Genomic DNA, 18,551 nt, shown 5'->3' on the forward strand with positions numbered 1-18,551 from the left:
TATTTATGATATGTGAAAATTTATCACCAATCTTAAAAGCTTTCAAATGTAAAAAACCTTATGCCAAAATACATACAAAATAGAGAAGTCATCAGGAACAATGCTGCCTGAGTATGGCAGAAGGTAAAAATGTGCATCAATCTGGAAGTCCCACAGCCAATGACTCTATGAATTCCCTTCCCCACCATTTTGGGAAGAAATCTTGCTTTTCTGTTTGCATCAACATAATTTCCTGTTAACAGATAAGATAAAGTCTATAAAGCAAATTCTGAGGTTTGTGTGCAGTTTTGCTGTTTACAGACTCATTGACATTTTCTATTGGTGTATCACAGCAGAAACCTTTCTCAGAGCATTCACTATAGAATCATAGAATCATAGAATGGCTCCGGTTGGAAGGGACCTTAAAGATCATCCAGTTCCAACCCACCCACTAGATCAGGTTGCCCAGGGCCCCACCCAACCAGGCCTTGAACACCTCCAGGGACAGGGCATCCACAGCCTCTCTGGGCAACCTGTGCCAGTGCCTCACTACCCTCTGCATGAAGAATTTCCTCCTAACCTCTAATCTAAATCTTCCCTCTTTTAGTTTAAAACCATTCCCCTTTTTTCTGACATTATCTGTCTGAGCAAAAAGTTGCTCTCCATCTTTTTTTATAAGCCTCCTTTAAGTACTGAAAATCTGCAATATTCTATTTTTGTAGATTATCAAGTCAAAGTGTTAATACAAACTCTTAATCTCCCTCACCTGGCTTTACATCTCACATTGCCAGGAGCCTGTAGGGGGCAGGGGAAAATCCTTCAGTCTGTCCTCAGGCAAAATGCTGACAGAAGGCTGGGCTTCCACGAAAGGAGACAGGAGCTGGTTTGGAATACAGACCGCATATTTGAAGTGTTCATATCAAAGTAACCTTTTGTGATTCTCAAGCTAATTAATATGAAATACAAAAAGGACTACGGTGCAAACCTGTGACTAGTTATCTGAGTCTTCTAGTGTCGGTGACACTTAGATACGCATATCAAATGGAGAATAGACTCCTTTATGTTCTCTCAAAGCATGTGATCAAAGAAATAACATGCAATGGGGCTGTCCTTAAGCAACAGCCTTAACCTCATGCTTCTCTCCCCCATCACCAGTATCTCCAAAGCACTAAACAAATGTCAAATACAGTTAAAGTGGAACATATACATGCATCTCATTTGGAGACAGGGTAATTACTGGAAAAAAATGCCAGATTTTAAATGTGCCTGTTCAAAAGTTATCTTGATTTACACATATTTGAGCAATACAATAGTGAGTTTTACAAATGATTAGCACTGAACAATGGTTGCCATATTTTAGGTTGTGAGACATTAGTGACCAGTTTTAGTAATACGATGCATAGAAGCACTGACTGTGAGATATCTCAGTCCAGGAAGTCTGTCTGTTGATGTACTGTCTAAACAGCTCTTAACTTGGTTACTAACCCTACAATCTATTGCTGTTCATATAATGTATAATAATAGCAAAATGGTCCAAAACCTGCTTTAAGATCAGGTGTTGTTAAAAAGTACATATCTGCTTTGTATAGCACATTTACAGTGTAAAAAATCAATTCATCCACTAATGCTTTTGAGATTGGTCTGGTCCCTTCCTGGAGCTTTCTGTCTTCCAGTCAAGCAATTTGCTCCTGCTGCCTGGGGTAAGTAAACTAGTTCCCAAATTCATTACCTTCCCAGCATGCTTCAGCAGTCTTTTCTGCAGGGCTGCACAAGGCTTTCATTCAAAGGAATGAGCACCCCGGATTAGACCAGGCGATTTTCTTTCCCTTAAGACACAAAAAGGTAGGCAGCCAGTGCCCATGGAAACTCTGCAGGAGCTGGATGACTCCAAAGTGTCCCTTTTTATTTTATAAGCTGCTCAAAAAGAAACTGGGGAGGGGAGGAGGAGCCATGGAGAATGCCATAACTTTATGCTTACAGAGGTTGTTTTTCTCTCCATGGTGGGGTCTTGACTCCCAGAGAGCTGCTCATGGGTTAAGAGCCTATTTGACAGAGAAAGTGGATGTGATCCTGTATTACTTTTCTAGTGTCATTTCTAGCTTTACGCTACAAGAGAAGGCACTGAAAAATATTCTCTATGCCGAAACTCGTTATCTGAAGAGCTCTCCCTGGTACGCTGGCCACGCATTGAACAAATTATTGACTAAATTTTAGCCAGAGATCAGGAGTAACCTTCAGAAACCACAGGCCAGGCAAATTTGTTTCAGTTCTTGTTTCTGTGATGATTAAGTAGAGTTTCCTCCATGAGACTACTGAAGTCCAAAACTTTATATAAATTGTTTCATGATCTGGTTAGCCTGGTGCCAGCCATGCTTCCCCATGTGAAGCGTGTTTATAGCTGGAATAAAGACCTGGAGGATGAGAAAGGTGGAGGGTATATCTACAATCTGTTTTGATGCCTGGAAAACAGGTATTATTATGTATAAAGAAAATTATATCTAGTCAGATTTCTCCTATGCTTTTTACTTTCTTTTTTCTCTTATCTACAGACACACTGAGTCTCAACACAGACCCATCTGAGAAAGATTTGGGGAATATGTCTTCTCTTTGGCTTCTTACAGCAGGAGACCTCCCTGCCTTGCGGCATGTATAAAAGAACTGTGAATAAAACTGAAAGGGAACTCCACAGGACAGCTAAAACTGACAACGCCTAGGTTTTCCAAGAGCTTTTTGAGCAGGGGTAGACATTTCTCCTTAACATACCCATGAGCATTTCTTTAATCTATACCATGGGGGAATTTCAATCAGCCAGCATAGCTGTGCCTTTCAGAGCTGCTGGTTTTTGGTATGTGAAGAGGGAGCCCTTGTGGCTGTGCCAACGCAGCCTCTCTCTTGGTGGGGTCTACCCCTTCTCTGCAGACACAGGAGGCTTCATGCACAGCCATCCTCCTCTCACGGGAAATTTGCTGCTATAGGTAGCATGCTAGTGACTTGGATATAATACAAGTGGAATCCTAGAAGAGGAGTGGCAATAATCTTTCCCCGTGTTTTCCCAAAGAGAGACACATCTGGTGCAAGCTACATCTGATGGATTATTCTGTCTCTGTAGTAATTGTTGATATTTCCTTTTTCTTCTATTTTTTCCCATCCCTTCATGAAGTCTTTTCCTCCTAATCTGCAAATCATGTGCCATTATTATTACTATTTATTATTATTATTATTATTTTAGCAATATTTTCACTTTTGATTGCTACAATTTTATGCATGAGACCCAGAGGCAATGAGATAAGGAACACTTTTTTTGAAGAAAATAGTTTTATTGTGTTTCATATTTTCACTTCTGGCAAACAAATACAAGAACTGACATGAGGTGATGGGCAAAATCCCAGTACCATCTCCTTCTAGCACTAATGCATTAAATTCATAATACATTAAGAAGAAGTATTTTGCTATGATTCAGCATAGGTTCCACCAAGAAAGCAGTCAGACCTGATGACTGCTCCAACAGGTGGAAAATTATTTGTCTTTACGGACCCACTCAATAATTACTATCAAAAACCTTTTTGTCCTCCTTTTTGTACTGTTTTGCAGGCTTTTTATTGAGATGTATACATTTTTTTGTGTACAAGCAATTTAGTAAGATTTTATTATTATTATACAGATGGTTTTAGATAGAAATATGATGCACCTTAAAAGAGCTTATATTTAGCTAACCTGTACCCAGGTTGGTGTGAGTGTTGAGACAGCCAATTCATTGATTAATAGAGTCACTGTTAAAACCTAATATAATAAACATTTGCTCAATTTTGTCTGATTTAGTAATCCTTTGTAATGGCATACAGAAAGTCAATATTCTCTGAGAAATGACATAACTACAAAAGATTCATAATGTAGATACATGCAGTAAATTCACAGCAAAATCATTTAGTTTGTTGTATTTTGTCTGGTGGAATGTACCAAAAACTACATAAAGAAAATCAAAGATGGTAAACTAAGATTACAGATCTCCTGCTCTGAGTTTACACTGCAATGCTAACGAGCAGGTGGTTGCCATTTAAACAATGCAAAACCCCTGAGCCTGAGTCTGCTCTCCCTTTTGCTAGTGTGGATGCCAATGACAGGAAATAGTTACTTTTTTGTTAGCCCAGTATCTTTGAGAAGAAACTCAAGCTGCCTATCTCCAAAATAAAAGATTGAGGAAATTGGATTCTAATTGCATTTTGAAAGTAGATATAGGATCCAGCAAATGATATCAGTGAGGCAAATTAATTCCTAGTGTAATTACATTGACGTCAGTGGAGTTAATCCAGGGATAAATTTGGCCCGATGTCTTCAAGCATTGTTTGCACAGGAGAATTTGAAAAAAACAACAAAGCCCCTGCACTGAATCAAAAACCACCGCGTGTGCTGGAGTTCCTTCTATTCTAAAGGACAAAAATAAAAGAGGGTGGGCCAAGCTATCATGACTTTTGTATTTGAGAGTGAAAGTATGGAGTTAACACATTCTTTGTTTACTGAGCTGTTACATTCAAGTGTATTTATCCTTCCTTCCTTCCTTCCTTCCTTCCTTCCTTTCCTTCCTTCCTTTCTTTCTCTCTCTCTTTCTTTCGCCCTTTCTCTCTTTCTCTTTCTCTTTCTCTTTCTCTTTCTCTTTCTCTTTCTCTTTCTCTTTCTCTTTCTCTTTCTCTTTCTCTTTCTCTTTCTCTTTCTCTTTCTCTTTCTCTTTCTCTTTCTCTTTCTCTTTCTCTTTCTCTTTCTCTTCTCTTTCTCTTTCTCTCTCTTTCTCTTTCTCTCTCTCTCTTTTTCCCTCTCTTTCTCTCTTTTGCTCTCTTTCTCTCTTTCGCTCTTTCTCTCTTTCTCTCTCTCTCTTTCTCTCTTTCTCTTTCCTTTTTTTTTTTTTTTTAATACATAGCTCTTAAAAGCCTGTGATAAAGGGCAATTTAGTTTTCTTGAGGGAAATCCTGTAAGTTTTGCCCAATAAAACCAGTGACAGAGTTGGATGCAGAAGACAAAAATTGCCATGCCCTTAGTCCAGATTTCTACTTTCCTCTCATGGAATAATTGCTGGAGGTGACTTATTGAGACTAAAGGTATGTCCACATCTTAAGAGAAGGTTCAGCGTTCAGGAAACTTCATGGGTGAGATGTGGCAGATATGCAAGGAATCTGTTCCATGATAGTCCCCTTGACAACATAACTTGCAACCTTAGATATTGGCAGCACCAGGGGAGCTTGGTGTGATGACTGTAAGAGAAATAGCATGGACAGTGGAGCAGAGTGAAGACACTGTGGTCGGGCTCTGTGTTATCTCTGCAAGGATGGGGAACTTGATGGTACTGTGGAACTCATGGCCAGCCCTGAGCCAAACTGGTAACAAAATCATGTCCCCTGGGTGAACTCTGCTCATTATAATCTCATTATAATGCCAAAACACACCTCTGTCCCAAAGGCTGCCTGCCTCCAAGGTGCGACCATGCCTTGCTGAGCATGCGCTCTGAATTTCTTTAAGGCTATACCTTTAAAGCAAAAGTGAGAAAATTTTATACCAACAATAACAAAGGAACATATGACTAGAGTTACTCAAACTCCACCTAAAAATAAGAAAATAGTATAAAAATGGCTCAAGAGAGGAAGAATGTTAGGGAAGATACCACTGCAGACAAGTCAGGCTGACTTCTGGGATCAGTTGACAGGCTGAACCTCTCTTCCCCCCCATACAGACACCTATTGGGTGAGACTCAAACTCTTGGTTATACCGAGTGCTTTCCCGGGAAACCTAACATTCTCTATAGAGTTGTTTAATAAGTTAGCACATGTGTAGTTGGTTGTGTTTGTCATAATTCTGGTATTTGCACATGCTGTGCAGACAGTGTATTTATCACCGGCAATCCAAAAGAACCAGTACTTCTGTTGCTTCAATAAACTACACCAGTATTAATCTACTAGACTGAAGGTGTATTGTGCTATTTGTATGTCCATGATCGTGGTAATTCAATATATTGAATATGACTGGACTTACAGTGCCGAACTGGGCATCACTCAGAACCTAAGGCCAGCTGCCCCCAGCCCCTCTGATATCTGAAGACAAGCTGGAACACAAGGGGGTTTAGGTCCTGCCAAACTTCTTTACCCTTTAACGTAACACCTCTCTGCATTAACTACTTGAAGACTATACTGCCTAAAAAGACTAATCAGAGAGTTTCAAAAAGTGGCTGACAGGTCTCAGTGGTTACACTTGCGTTATATATCAAGCATGAGCTTGGACCATATTGAACCAATATCACCAACCACACTGATATGAAGGCAATTTCTGGAGCAAGCCAGTGGTGAAAAACTGCCCCTACCCTTCACTTTAGAGACGGCCCAGGTGCCTTCATCTGTTTGTCCAGCTGCTTCCATGTTTTCCCACTGCCTTTTCAGTAAAGCCCTGTGGCTTTTGTTGAGTGAACCATGTGTCATGAAGGCTTTCCTTGTTGCTGTCTGCAAAGGCAGTGTGAGTTTGTGAGGTTGTGCAGCTTTATTAGAGGCAATTTAGAAGCTCAAGGACAGTACCAAGCTTTAAACTTCTCAGCCTAGCCAGTTCAGGTACAACAGAGAAATGTTTTACATTTGCAAGTTTAACTTTGTCAAGACTGTGCTCTAGTACAGTTTACAAAGGTACTGCATATTCTAGCTGGCTCTTGGGTAGCAATTTCAGAAAAAAAGAACTTCCTTAAATGGAGCAAATCTTTAGTTACTCACTACAGTTTTATTACCCATATATAATTACTGTGATAATATAAGCCTGCTGTGTAAACAGCATGCCACCTCTATGTGTAGCCAGTGATTTATATGTCTCATCATCCACTGAAGATAAAGCAGGGAATAGTTCAGCCAAAAAGATAGCCAGCTGACCTATTAGCTAGTAAAACACATCTTTTCTTTGGTTGATGTGCGGTTTGGCTCAAAAGGAAGAATAGATATACTGATAAAAAAAAGTCTATCACATAAATTTCTTCAAGTTGGTATAAGTGAATGCAATGCCAGAGCTGGCTGTTCCTAAATTAAATTCACCTTTCAGTGATAGAGTCAGTAGATTAGTGACTAGACCTTCAACTTCTGAGTTCTAAGTTAAGCGATTGTAGTCATACAAAAAGAGGTTTGGAAGGCTTTCTTTTCACTTGCTAATTTATCCTTGTGAAGTATAAGGAGTTTTGTTTGGTGTCTTTCCAGCGAGGTATGTGTCCTAATGTGCTAAACATTTATTAGGGAGTAGAATTTTTATATCAAAGTTGGAAGGCAGGCGGTTAAAGTAAAAACCTTGCAGGCTTTCCATGCTAATATATCAACAATGGGATCTTTATGTTTTGCCTGTTCAAAATTCCTTAAAAGTTTTCTTCAGCAAACTGCAGCACCTGCAGTAACCAGAGGCAGCTCTCTCGCTCACTTTCCTCATCTATAGCCAAGGTTCTTAAGGTGCTGAATGCCCTGTTTCCATCACTCTCACTTGGTTTCTAGGCTCGCTGCTCTCAGATAAATTAACAGGCATTTGACAGGCACACTGACATAACAAAATATATGTCCTGTGTATAAAATCAGAAAAACGAAAAAAAGTGTGTGCTTTAGCCTTACTGAAATATAAATGTCAGCTGAGCTTTGGAGGGCAAAGGGCTTTTTGGTGCTGAACTCTTTTTGAGATACAGTGTGTTGCAATCTCCCAATAGGTTTATAATTTATAAACCCATTTTATAATATATGGGGATAATATATTACTACGTAATAAACTCACAGGCATAGGACAATGTAAACGGGTAAAATGTTGTGCATAGATCACAGACTGAGCATGTTAACACATAGTTAACAGTCACCCATGTCTATTTAACTTGAATGGCAAAATGATGCAAGTGAGGCAGTAAAGCATCTATGTAAGTACAGTCACAGGGGCTGCCTCTTTTAGCTGACTCCTGCTTGAGTATATGAAAAGCAACTAGCTTGTTAAGATGCTGCTCCTACTGCTACCATAGAGCACACAGATCCTTTCCATTCATGTAAACTTGCTAATCAGTTTTTTGTTATGACTAGCAAAGGGAAGGGAAAGGGAAGGGAAGGGGAAGGGGCAGAGGAAGGGGCAGGGGCAGGGGTAAGGGGCAGAGGCAGGAGCAGGGGCAGGGGCGGGAAGGGAAGGGGCGGGAAGGGGCGGGAAGGGGGGAGGGGGCGGGAAGGGGAGGGGAGGGGAAGGGGAAGGGGAAGGGGAAGGGGAAGGGGAAGGCCAGGCCAGGCCAGGCCAGGAAAAAAGGCAGCTGAGTCTTGCCGTGGGTATCTACAGGGGAGGAGGGGTCTCAGTAAAAGACTCATCAGTTTCAGCTTAGTTCAGTAGACATCTGTGCAGCAGAGGACCTCATGATGATCCTGGCAGCAGCTCTTTTCATTTGGGTTTGGCTTTTTGTGATGAATGCTTTTTGTACTGAGATCCCGTACCAGCCTGTCTCAGCACTTTCTGAGCCAGAGCTTTTTCTTTTCGTAAGCTCAAGGGATTTTTTTTTTATTTTTTTTTACAGGCCACTGGGTCTGACTGGAGCTGTACTCAGAATTACAGAAACCAGCAACCACCTGTCACCAGGACATTGTGCATGGAAGGGGGGGAGGGAGGGTTGGCTGGGGGATTGGGGCATGGGGAGATGGAGAGAGCCAGCTGATTGTAGGGGGATTTCTGAGAAGCAGGACTCTTGTCTTATCCACTTGTGAACATGGAAAATGATAACAGTGGTTGCAAGCTTTGGAGGGATGGGGAAAAAGGAAATAGAGAAACCAGAAAGGATAGAATTAGGAAAGAGAGATCCTTTACATAAATGTCTGAAAATACATCTTTTCAGATTCCTTTACCACTGGAGGATTTTTTCTACATGTGATCCTCCTTTAGCTCAGACAGAATCTACATGTACTGGAGTGTTTCTTGTATTAGTATAATTTGGCAACAAATTAAGAACTGTCTCTTCTCATTCAGTGAAGACTGTATTGCCTACTCCAGTACTAAGATGAGTATTAGGGAAAATATATATGTATCTATCATGTAGCCACATACATCTCCTTATTCAGTCACATCAATTGCACCTTGGACTTTATGGTGATGCAGATTCAGATATGTCCTCATACAGAGGACTTAGGGTTACTTTCTGACTTGTGGGGTGCCCCTCCGTTCTCACTCTGTTCCCTCAGACAGCATTTACGATGGCTTCTCGGTCTATCTGAAATACTACTTTGAATGGTGCAAGCAATCTTAACAAACCAGAGCTTAGTAAAAATGTCAAAACATTTCTGTGGAGACTAACTGTTTCCCAGTTATTGATGCCCCATCCCTGTGAGTGTTTAAGGCCAGGTTGGATGGGGCTTTGAGCAACCTAGTCTAGTGGTAGGTGTCCCTGCCCACGGCAGGGGGTTTGGAACTAGATCATCTTTAAGGTCCTTTTCAACCCAAGCCATTCTATGATTCCACGAAATGTATTTCTTCTGAGGAAAAAAAAAATGTATCAAGGATAAAAATTCTATTATCCCCAAGGTCTTATTGGGTAGAATAATATTCTTTTTATAAAGTAAAAAGAGCATTATGCTCCCATGACACAACAGAAGTGTGTAATAACAATAGTTAGACAAAGCCCTAAAGATTTTCCCCTGAAACAAATTTCCACTAATACTAAAGGCGGTTTTATATATCTGAAATTTAGTCATCTTAACTAATGGATGGTAATCTATTTTGGCTCTGCATACATCTAATGGAGACGGTGTTATTCCAAAGGCTAAAGCTGAGATCAGGCACCTTGGAACACGGCAAATTGCCCTCTGGAGAAGATAATTGTTCCTTTCAGGTGTGCTGGGTTCTCTAAAAATGAGATCAAGATAGGTGTTTGACTTTGATTATTGAACTTAAGTAAAGTGAATACCAACCCAAAACCACTGCTTTTGTCCCAGTGATATTAAAAGAAAGGTATGTCAGAATATTAGACTGACATTTACTGTGTAACATCATTTTACCTTATCCTCTGTATCATGTAAAACTTGCTGATGTACTTTTCACACAGTGCTATAATGCTGAGGCTTTCTCAGAAGTTATTTCGAAGGGGCCACTGCCAGACTCAATGAGTAGAGCAGAAGGTAGGAGGCTTAGCCAGAGCAACTCTGTTACTTGCCAAAGGTATGTGTCCTAACAGTTCTCATCTTGGTCTCACTCCTGATAAATTCAGTGAGAAAGCTGAGACCTTTTGACCTTAAAATGGAGGCATTAGCAAGAATATAAAATGTGATGTGATTAATTTGCTTCTCTGAAACTCAGTAATCTTGGGAGGGGTAAAAATGAAAGGGAATTCTCTGCTTAGCAAAAAGTTCTCTTGCTCTCTGGGTCGTCCTCCTTCAGCTTTCCTTGTTTCATTCTCCATCTCAATACAATACCTTAAGAGTGTGAGACAATAGGTTACAGAAATAAATTCAGACTACAAAATACGAGTGTGGTGGAGAGTGCTCCTAAATCAGGATTGTAGCAAATCTCTCAGCTACTCACAAAGATAGAGACTGATACTAATGAAGAATTGGGCCAGTCCACACTTATTTACTGTGAAAATATGTATGGTATATATAATTAATGTACACCCTTAGTACTCTTTCATGAAAATATAAAAGGTATAATCCATTTTTAATAGAAAGGGTTACACGTGTCTTCACCGGTGACTTTCAGATGCAAATGACTAGTTCTTGCTTTCACCAGTGAGATGCAACTGCTGTAGTTGTTATAAGGCTGCAATACTATTTTAGTTTTTCTTCTAGCTGGATCTCCAGTAACATTATGCTCTGATCTTGTCAGTGACCTGTCTCTGCTTTTAAATTACCGTTTTTGATTTACTACTGGTGTGACTGTGCCATAAACCATAGATACATACATGTGTGACCTGGTTCTGTTGAACTACATTTTTCTGATGGTTTTGGAAACTCGCTTGCCTGAGAACCCAGGAGGGATGGGGATTTTAGTTTTTTTCCTTGCAGAAACAAGAACCTAACTTTGGAAGAGGTAACATAACAAAAGGAGCACAGTATTATTAACATTTCGGGAAAACGAACACACCACTTACAGCTTACTTAATTTAGAACAACTTTTTTTTTTGAGAGGTGATCTTCTCCATACACCCAGTCTTCTTCCAATAGCTTTTTAATGCCACTGAAAGGCATTAATATGGGCTGTACTAGGCTACACACTTACTATTGGTTACCCTTGGTTTCCATTAAAATACAGGGGAAGCATTATTCAAGGTGCAAGAAAGAATTTTACTAAATTCATCTGAAATGGCCCACTGATTTTACTTAATTTTAATCACTGAAGTGTATCTTCCCAGGCATTAAGTTCTTAACAAATAATGAAATCCTTCAAACTATCCCTAAAACAAGGAGGTGTTCACTTACTCAGAAATCTTAGTCACTGGTGAGTTAAAACAAGGGGAAAGGGGAGATGTAAATGAACCCGGAATAGCTGATACTGGAAGCTCTTATTCATTGCTGGCACGTGGCAGTGACTAACTTATAGAGACACTGGAGGAAAGAGACTTCACCCTTCTTAAGATATTCTTAAGGTATTCTTTAAAGTATTTGTTTCTGTTTAAAAAACAATTGGAATGATTGGAATACCTAAAGTTCCATAAATAAATTCACTGAATGATAGCAATTTCATTTGGATTATTTGCTGGTAATTAATTGTTAAAATTGTCCTCAAACTGTATAAAGAAGTGATATGACAGTCATGTAAAATTTTACCTCCTGAATGATCTTGTTAGTCTGAAGGTTTCAAACTATATTTTGAGTCTCTACTCATTTCTCAGATATTCTGAAAAACCTTTTTCATGTTCCCCCTTTCTCTTTATACATGTGTTACACCTGCCCATTTTTCAAGGATAGATGAAATTATTTCAACATCTTAGGGAAATATAAAATACTTCGGGTAAAGAGTAACTATTAAAATTTAAAAAGATTATCTTCCTGCCATTAAAGATGTAAACTTAGGGTAACCTATCAAATGAAGATCTTTGAACCTGTCTGAGATTCTCTTGGTCATTCTTCACTGTTAAGACTGTTAGCATGATGTAACCTTGTGAGATATGCCTCTTCTCTGACATACTGTCAGGCTCCTATGTGCCATGGTTTTCTTACAGAGCAGTATTCCAATTTTTAATCCTCGAGTTTCTGCCTGCAGTAGGAGAAGGTTTAGATAGTCTTTCAAAGACAGGCTGAAAGGTAGAATACAATCAGAAGACCATAGAGACATGTCAAAAGACCATAAAGCACATGTGAATCAGGCTTCGTGCCACTGCATTTTTGGTACAGAGAGTAACTGGTCTATGTGTAGTCTGGCTCAGGGGAATTTATGAGCAGGGCACAGTATTTTAGCTGCACGCTATTGCAGGACTCTTCTTGCAGCAGCATTTGTTTGCCTGTTTCTACTTTTGTGAACAGTAACCAAGTGCACAATGCATGTGCATAACACAAAATGTGGTGCTGGAAACTGTGCTCTCTATTTTTTTTCTCTATTGATTTGATACATGTACGCCTAGAGAATTCCTCTGTAGCTGAAGACATGGCTCTAGTCAAGTCAATGCAGGCTTTGAAGTAGCTGAGATTACGGACTGTAGAAATAGAGGTCTTGGCTGACATACTGAATTGTCAACATTTCTTCAAAGCTGTTCCCATTTCACGCATGAAGACTTTGCATCCTTAGAGCTCTTGTAAAGTAATGTTTATGGACACATAGTTAAATGCATAATCAAATGGCTCTTAAGAAACCCAGGAAAGAATTATTCTCGCTGCTTCTTTCTGCTTCCTATTCCCATCAGTTTAGATTCATCTCCCTCCCCCTCTCACCCTCCCTGGGGAAACAGGCCGTAAGGTGGCTGTGCGATGTGCTCTGCATTTCAGCTGCAGCAGCACAGCGTGCTGGTTAGCCTTCAGGCCACTGAGGCCACTCGCTCCTGGCCCCCCAGCAGCTCTAGACCTTGTTGTCCACCCAGCTAGGCATTTGCTGATCCTCTCCAGTGCCACATTGGTCCTGCTCCTGTGGCACTTGCGGAGACTCCTTCATGCTCTTGTTTCATCTTCTGCTGCTGAATGTAAATTTAAATTATAGCGGGGGGGGGGGGGGGGGGGGGGAGGGATTATCCAGGAATTCATAACAAAAACACAAGTGGAAAAAAAGAGTCTCCATTGAAGTTAATAATCAGCAGGGTCCAAATTACCTCTTATTAGCATCTATTTTACAAAAGAGGCAGGGTGTAATTTCACGATAGATTCAGATTTGGAGGGGGACTATAATCAGCCTCCTGAAGAGCTCTGCCTGAAGTACAGGGCTGCTTATTTCTTTTCCAAATTGCACCTCTCTCTTTCCCCACTCTCACACCAACACCCCCCCCCAGCCTCTTTCTTGATCTCTCTGAATAATGCAATCGCTTTGAATGGCCCAGACAGGCCTGCAGATTAGGGAGCCTGTTTGTGGTGCGGGGGGCCAGCTGAATAGGCGCAGGAGGCCTGCTCCCCAGGAGAACAAGGCTCTGGGAACTAGGCCAACTGTGAAGAGCATGTGCTGGGAGGGACTGAATAGGCGAGCAGCCGGCCAGCCCATATGTCAGGCTGTGCCACAAAGACTCCTCTGCACATCTACCATGACAAACAGGATTACTGAAGACAATTAATCTGGCACGCTTTATCAAAATCAAGCGCTGACCCCCAACCTTTCCCCCCAGCGTGCAGCAGATGCCACGCTCCAATTCAATGGAGCTCAAGTGTTCCTTTTTTCACCGCTGAAAGGCATCCAAAGCCTGAATAAGGCCCGGCATGGACTAATTGCAAACACTGTCTGATGGTGACAGTCCTAATCAAATGAGATGAGCTCACCTTTTCTGTAACTTCTAATAGGAAGGCTGGCAGCAGGCCCCTGTCAGCTGCTTGGAAGAAAGAGAAGCGCGTGGGTTTGGGTGGCCACCACACCTCGCTCCCCCTGCCCGATGGAGGAAGGAAGGGTCAGCCACACGCAGGCCGTGGTTGGAGTCCCTGGGGGATGGAGGAGGGACGGCATCTCCGTATAGCTGAGCTTGCAGCCCCCTCTATGAAAGTGCAGGTTGCTGCTTGGCAGCTGCAAAAGAGGCGACAAAAGCTGAGTGCTGACGCTTGTTACCATGCTGGGGATCCATGCTGAATAAGTACCTGGGGCTGAGTCCCCAGCTGATGTCTGTGGAGGTGCAAACACCCCCTTGGCATCTGACCCAGCCTGTGGGAAGGGCCTGTCAGCTCTGCAGCGAAGGTCAGAAACTTAAACTCATTAGTACCAGTCGTTTCTTCTTGTCTCCCTCCTGCTTTCTTGATTTTCTTTACATTTCAACATGTAGGAGTTTCAAAAGGCCTACCCAGTTGACATTAATAGAAAATGAAAAGTACAGTTCAATAAGAGATTGAGGGAAAGCAGGGGAAAGCTAACAGTTTTTTATCTTATTGCTTTTGTATTTACCTTGCTGCTGTTCAAACAAGTACTCAAGTACTTGCTGCTCAACCCAGTAGGCATGGGCCTTCAAGTTACAGCTTACAGCAACGTGCATGTGTTTCTGTATTTGCATCCTCTTGTCATTTAGAACGGATGGAGTGAAGCATTGCAAGGCATAGATGAATGTTTCTTTTAAGTAGATGTTGTTTATTTGTTTGTTTTGAGTTTTCAAGCAAAAGTTTTATTCAGTTCAGTACCAATTTTGGAAGAATCTCCTCTATTTTATTAAATTGAGAAGTATAATAAAAGTATATTAAAATTGAGAAATATAATAAAAATACATTATAAAATATAATAAAATTAATAATAAAAATAGTGAGCTTTACAGCATAGACCACATCCTGCAGGATATTATCTTATTTTGTAAAATTTGCACAAATGAAATTATTAAAAGAGTTTATTTGGGAAATACTGAAAGAGCTTCTCATAATGTTTTAATATGATTAAATTTTGCAATCAGAGAAAAAAAATCTCTTCTTTCCTACCACAGACACATAAAAAATGAAGTTTAAAATATTCTGTGTAATTTAATTTTCCTCAAGTTCTTTTCTGTTCAAATGGACAGCATTTTGTCCTGGGTAGCATTTGCTGTTCCTTGTCATGTTTCCTCATAGAAAATTCATGTCTATCTATTATCTCTCTACCTACTTCCATAGCTTTCGACTGTGTAACAATTTGAATAATTATATCTTTCTTCGTAACGTAAGGGAAGCAAGGGACTGATACACCCTGTCTGTAGAGAAGGCACTGAAAGACAAGGGGTTAATAACTATGTTGGTGTCTGAAAACAACTTGTTAGGGCTAGGAGCCGCCTGGGTCACAATCTAATGCTCTGCCCACAAAATCTCTGTCCCTCTGCACGTGCAATATGCAATGGGAGCTCCAGGAAAGGTTCACGCATGCGCGCTCATAGCTCAGCTCAATGTTAAGCAGTTGCAACTACTTGTTGTGAAGCCACAGTGACTTACATTTATATCTTCCCTGAGAATCAATTCTCATCACAGTGTGTGCTAATTAAAAAAAGACCAGACTTGAAATTATAACTTTGTGGGCTGACACCTGCAAAAGGCATCAGTGTAAGAAGGGAGCTTTCAATGAGGGAGCACTCTCCTGCCTCTAGCTGGAATGGGCAAGAGGTTCTTATTAGCAGAGCATTGCTAATGATTCCCCTCAAATCTGTTAATGTTTCTTCTTCCTGTGTATCAAGAACGGGATGTTTAAATGCTAGTTACAGATGGAGGAGCAGCTGATTTTGATATTACAACATTTACACTCCAGCAACATATTCCAGCATCTGAGAAATGCACTACTAAAAGTGGATCCAAGTGGGAAATCAGAAAACAGAGCTAATATTGCTCAAGGCACCCAGCAAATCCAGCTGCAGATCATGTAGCAGCTCATTGCTGTGATTCTTTGACATCCCATAGTCCAACACCTTCCAGAAATCAAAGGCCAGGTTGTGTTTTTATTCAGAGCACTAAGGTTGATTTCTAAGAAGTCTCTTGTAATGAAGTGATATACAGAGTTAGGAGAGCTAAACTGTAGCTAATGGCTGCTGTGTCAGCAAGAAAAACCTCATGCAAGAAAGGTGACGGAATGAGCTACAAATCCTACTTTAAGGAAAAAAAAAAGAGAGAGAGAAAGAGCACAACAAATAACACAGAAAACAGAATTCAATGCAGGATAAAGCAGAGGCAGCAGAATGAAGTGACAAGATATTGATCCGAACTACCTGGAAAACAGGGAAGATGTTTGCATCTCCACGCTGCGAGGGAGGAGCTGCCCGCCAAAGGGTTTGATGCTGCCATCCAAACATGAGCCCCTCTGCACACGCTTGTGGTGTGACAGCGGGGATACATCTCTACAGCAGCCAGGGGCTGGGATCTGCACTCAGAGTGAATGCAAAGCCCTGGTGACACCTCTTGCTACAACTTACCCTGATCACCGGTAAGGCAAAGAGTGATTTATATCATGATTAGATTAGGAAAGAGAAAGGTTGTGATCCTTTTGACTGCAGCTAATTAAAATGTTTCCCTAAAAGCCAGGGGTGCTTCTTACACAATTTTTGCACTGTTTTTTGGAGCAGTGCGGTATGTCTCAATAACATACCCCATTGCTAGAAGTACCAAGACAGAAAGAGTTTAGAAAGTGGAGCTGATATAATAGCTCTGACTGGCAGACCTCATTCTTAGTGACATTGGTCTGAATTTCTTCCACTCATTAGCAGAAGAAGAAACATGCTCTTAACAGAAAGATTTGTGTCTAACAACATGTTTAAAATTTCATCTGGTTTGAGGTTGAGTATCTATTGGTTCCTCTAAAACACACTATACGTGTAATTAAAGCATAATGCAAAAATGACTGAGTCTGATTTCCAGCCTGTGCTTGTAGGTATTGACAAAAGAAAGGGTCTCCTCTTCTCCACTGGACCCCAAGTCAGTGTAGCATTGGATCAGAATAACATAAGTCCCTACCTTTTCCACTCCTCATACCAGGACCTTTTTGAAGGTTAAGTAAATATGCCTCACTTCTTTTCCTCTTTCCTCTTTTTTTTTTTTTTGACTTCTCTGGAGCTGCTGTCAGGTCTCCTGCCTGGTTCATACTGAATGCTTTCTTCTAGGCCTGAATATGGAGTCTAATTCAGATGTCTCATATACAGGAATATCATTCTGTGCCGTAGTGCCGTAAAACCTTGTGTTTCGGTCACCGTGGTATGCTTCCAGTGTGGCTCACAGCAGTACCACCAATACACCAATACCAAAACACCTTAAAATCTTTTTATGTCTCACTTTTGATGTTGTTAATATCTTGCTGTATAGGAAAATAAAGCCCAAGTGAATTGAAGAAAGCATAAGTTTCATCCGGTGCAAAAGTGAAAATAATTACAACATCACAGAATAATGTTTATGGTAGAGGCAAGAAAGTATACAGTTGCTGGAGGAATTAAATGTGCATGTATGAATGTGTAAAGAAACTCTGGTAGAGTTCAGAGCAATGGGCTTTTTTTCACTCACACAAAATATTTTTCTTCCACAAGAAGCACTTTTCAATATGAAATGACGCTGGACTCTTGGCTTAAATATCAAAGCGACTGGCATCTACCTAAACAAAACAGATAGCTCAGGCCAGTAATCTCCAACTTCTTTTGATTTAATGACTCATAAATACAGAGGTGTAGATCCTGTCTGAGTAATTTAAGCCAACTGACGTGAGGTTTGCTTTCTTATTTGGATTTTACAAACCCCTCAGAAGCGGTTTATAGAACACTACACGTCCACAGACCAGTTTCTGGTTTAGACCATTGTCCCCAGCACATGGCTTTCAGGCAGCATGCTGTTTGTGGCACCTCTTAACGTTATTCTTGGCTGTGGCATACCAACCAGAGAGAATACAGTTCAGTATTGCTAGTATCACATTACTTGCTCAAGCGTTCTTTGTGGTTTTCTTTTTTATTTTATTTTATTTTTTTTGCTTCTAAGCTACTAATCACTAGTAGCCCCTGGTTAAGGTACTTTTCAGTGCTCAATAGGAAACAACAGGGTGTTTTTGGTTCAGCTGGAGTTTCAGAAAATAGAAATAGCATTGGGGTTTAATGCTGAGTTCAGTTTAACATAAAAGGCGACATTTTCTTTCTGAGGTTCTAACAATATTTTATAACCAAGGTTGCAGCAAATAATTGTGGAGCTGCAAATCAAAACACTAGGTTTAGAATATGTCAAAAATACACTAATGATTTACTGGTTGTTTTAATTCCTTTTTGTGCAGCCAAAATGATTTGCTGAAATTTACAGGAGTTTGCAAAATGTCTTAGTTGACGCAAGTCCTTATCTCTTTAATGAATACATTTCAGCCAGAAAAGTTTACTTAACTGCAAAGAGTTGATTACACAACTAAGAAGAAGGATCTTCCTGTCAGCAAGGCTTAAGGCTCAGATTTGAGAATGATCTCAGGAGGGTCTTGGTGTTGCACCCAGAGATGACTTCTGGTCTACAGGAGTAGAGTGGTGAAAATTGTATTGTGCACCACTGAGC

Source organism: Anser cygnoides, chromosome 2 (genome assembly GCF_040182565.1).
Source record: "Anser cygnoides isolate HZ-2024a breed goose chromosome 2, Taihu_goose_T2T_genome, whole genome shotgun sequence".
In the NCBI taxonomy this organism is placed as follows: Eukaryota; Metazoa; Chordata; class Aves; order Anseriformes; family Anatidae; genus Anser; species Anser cygnoides.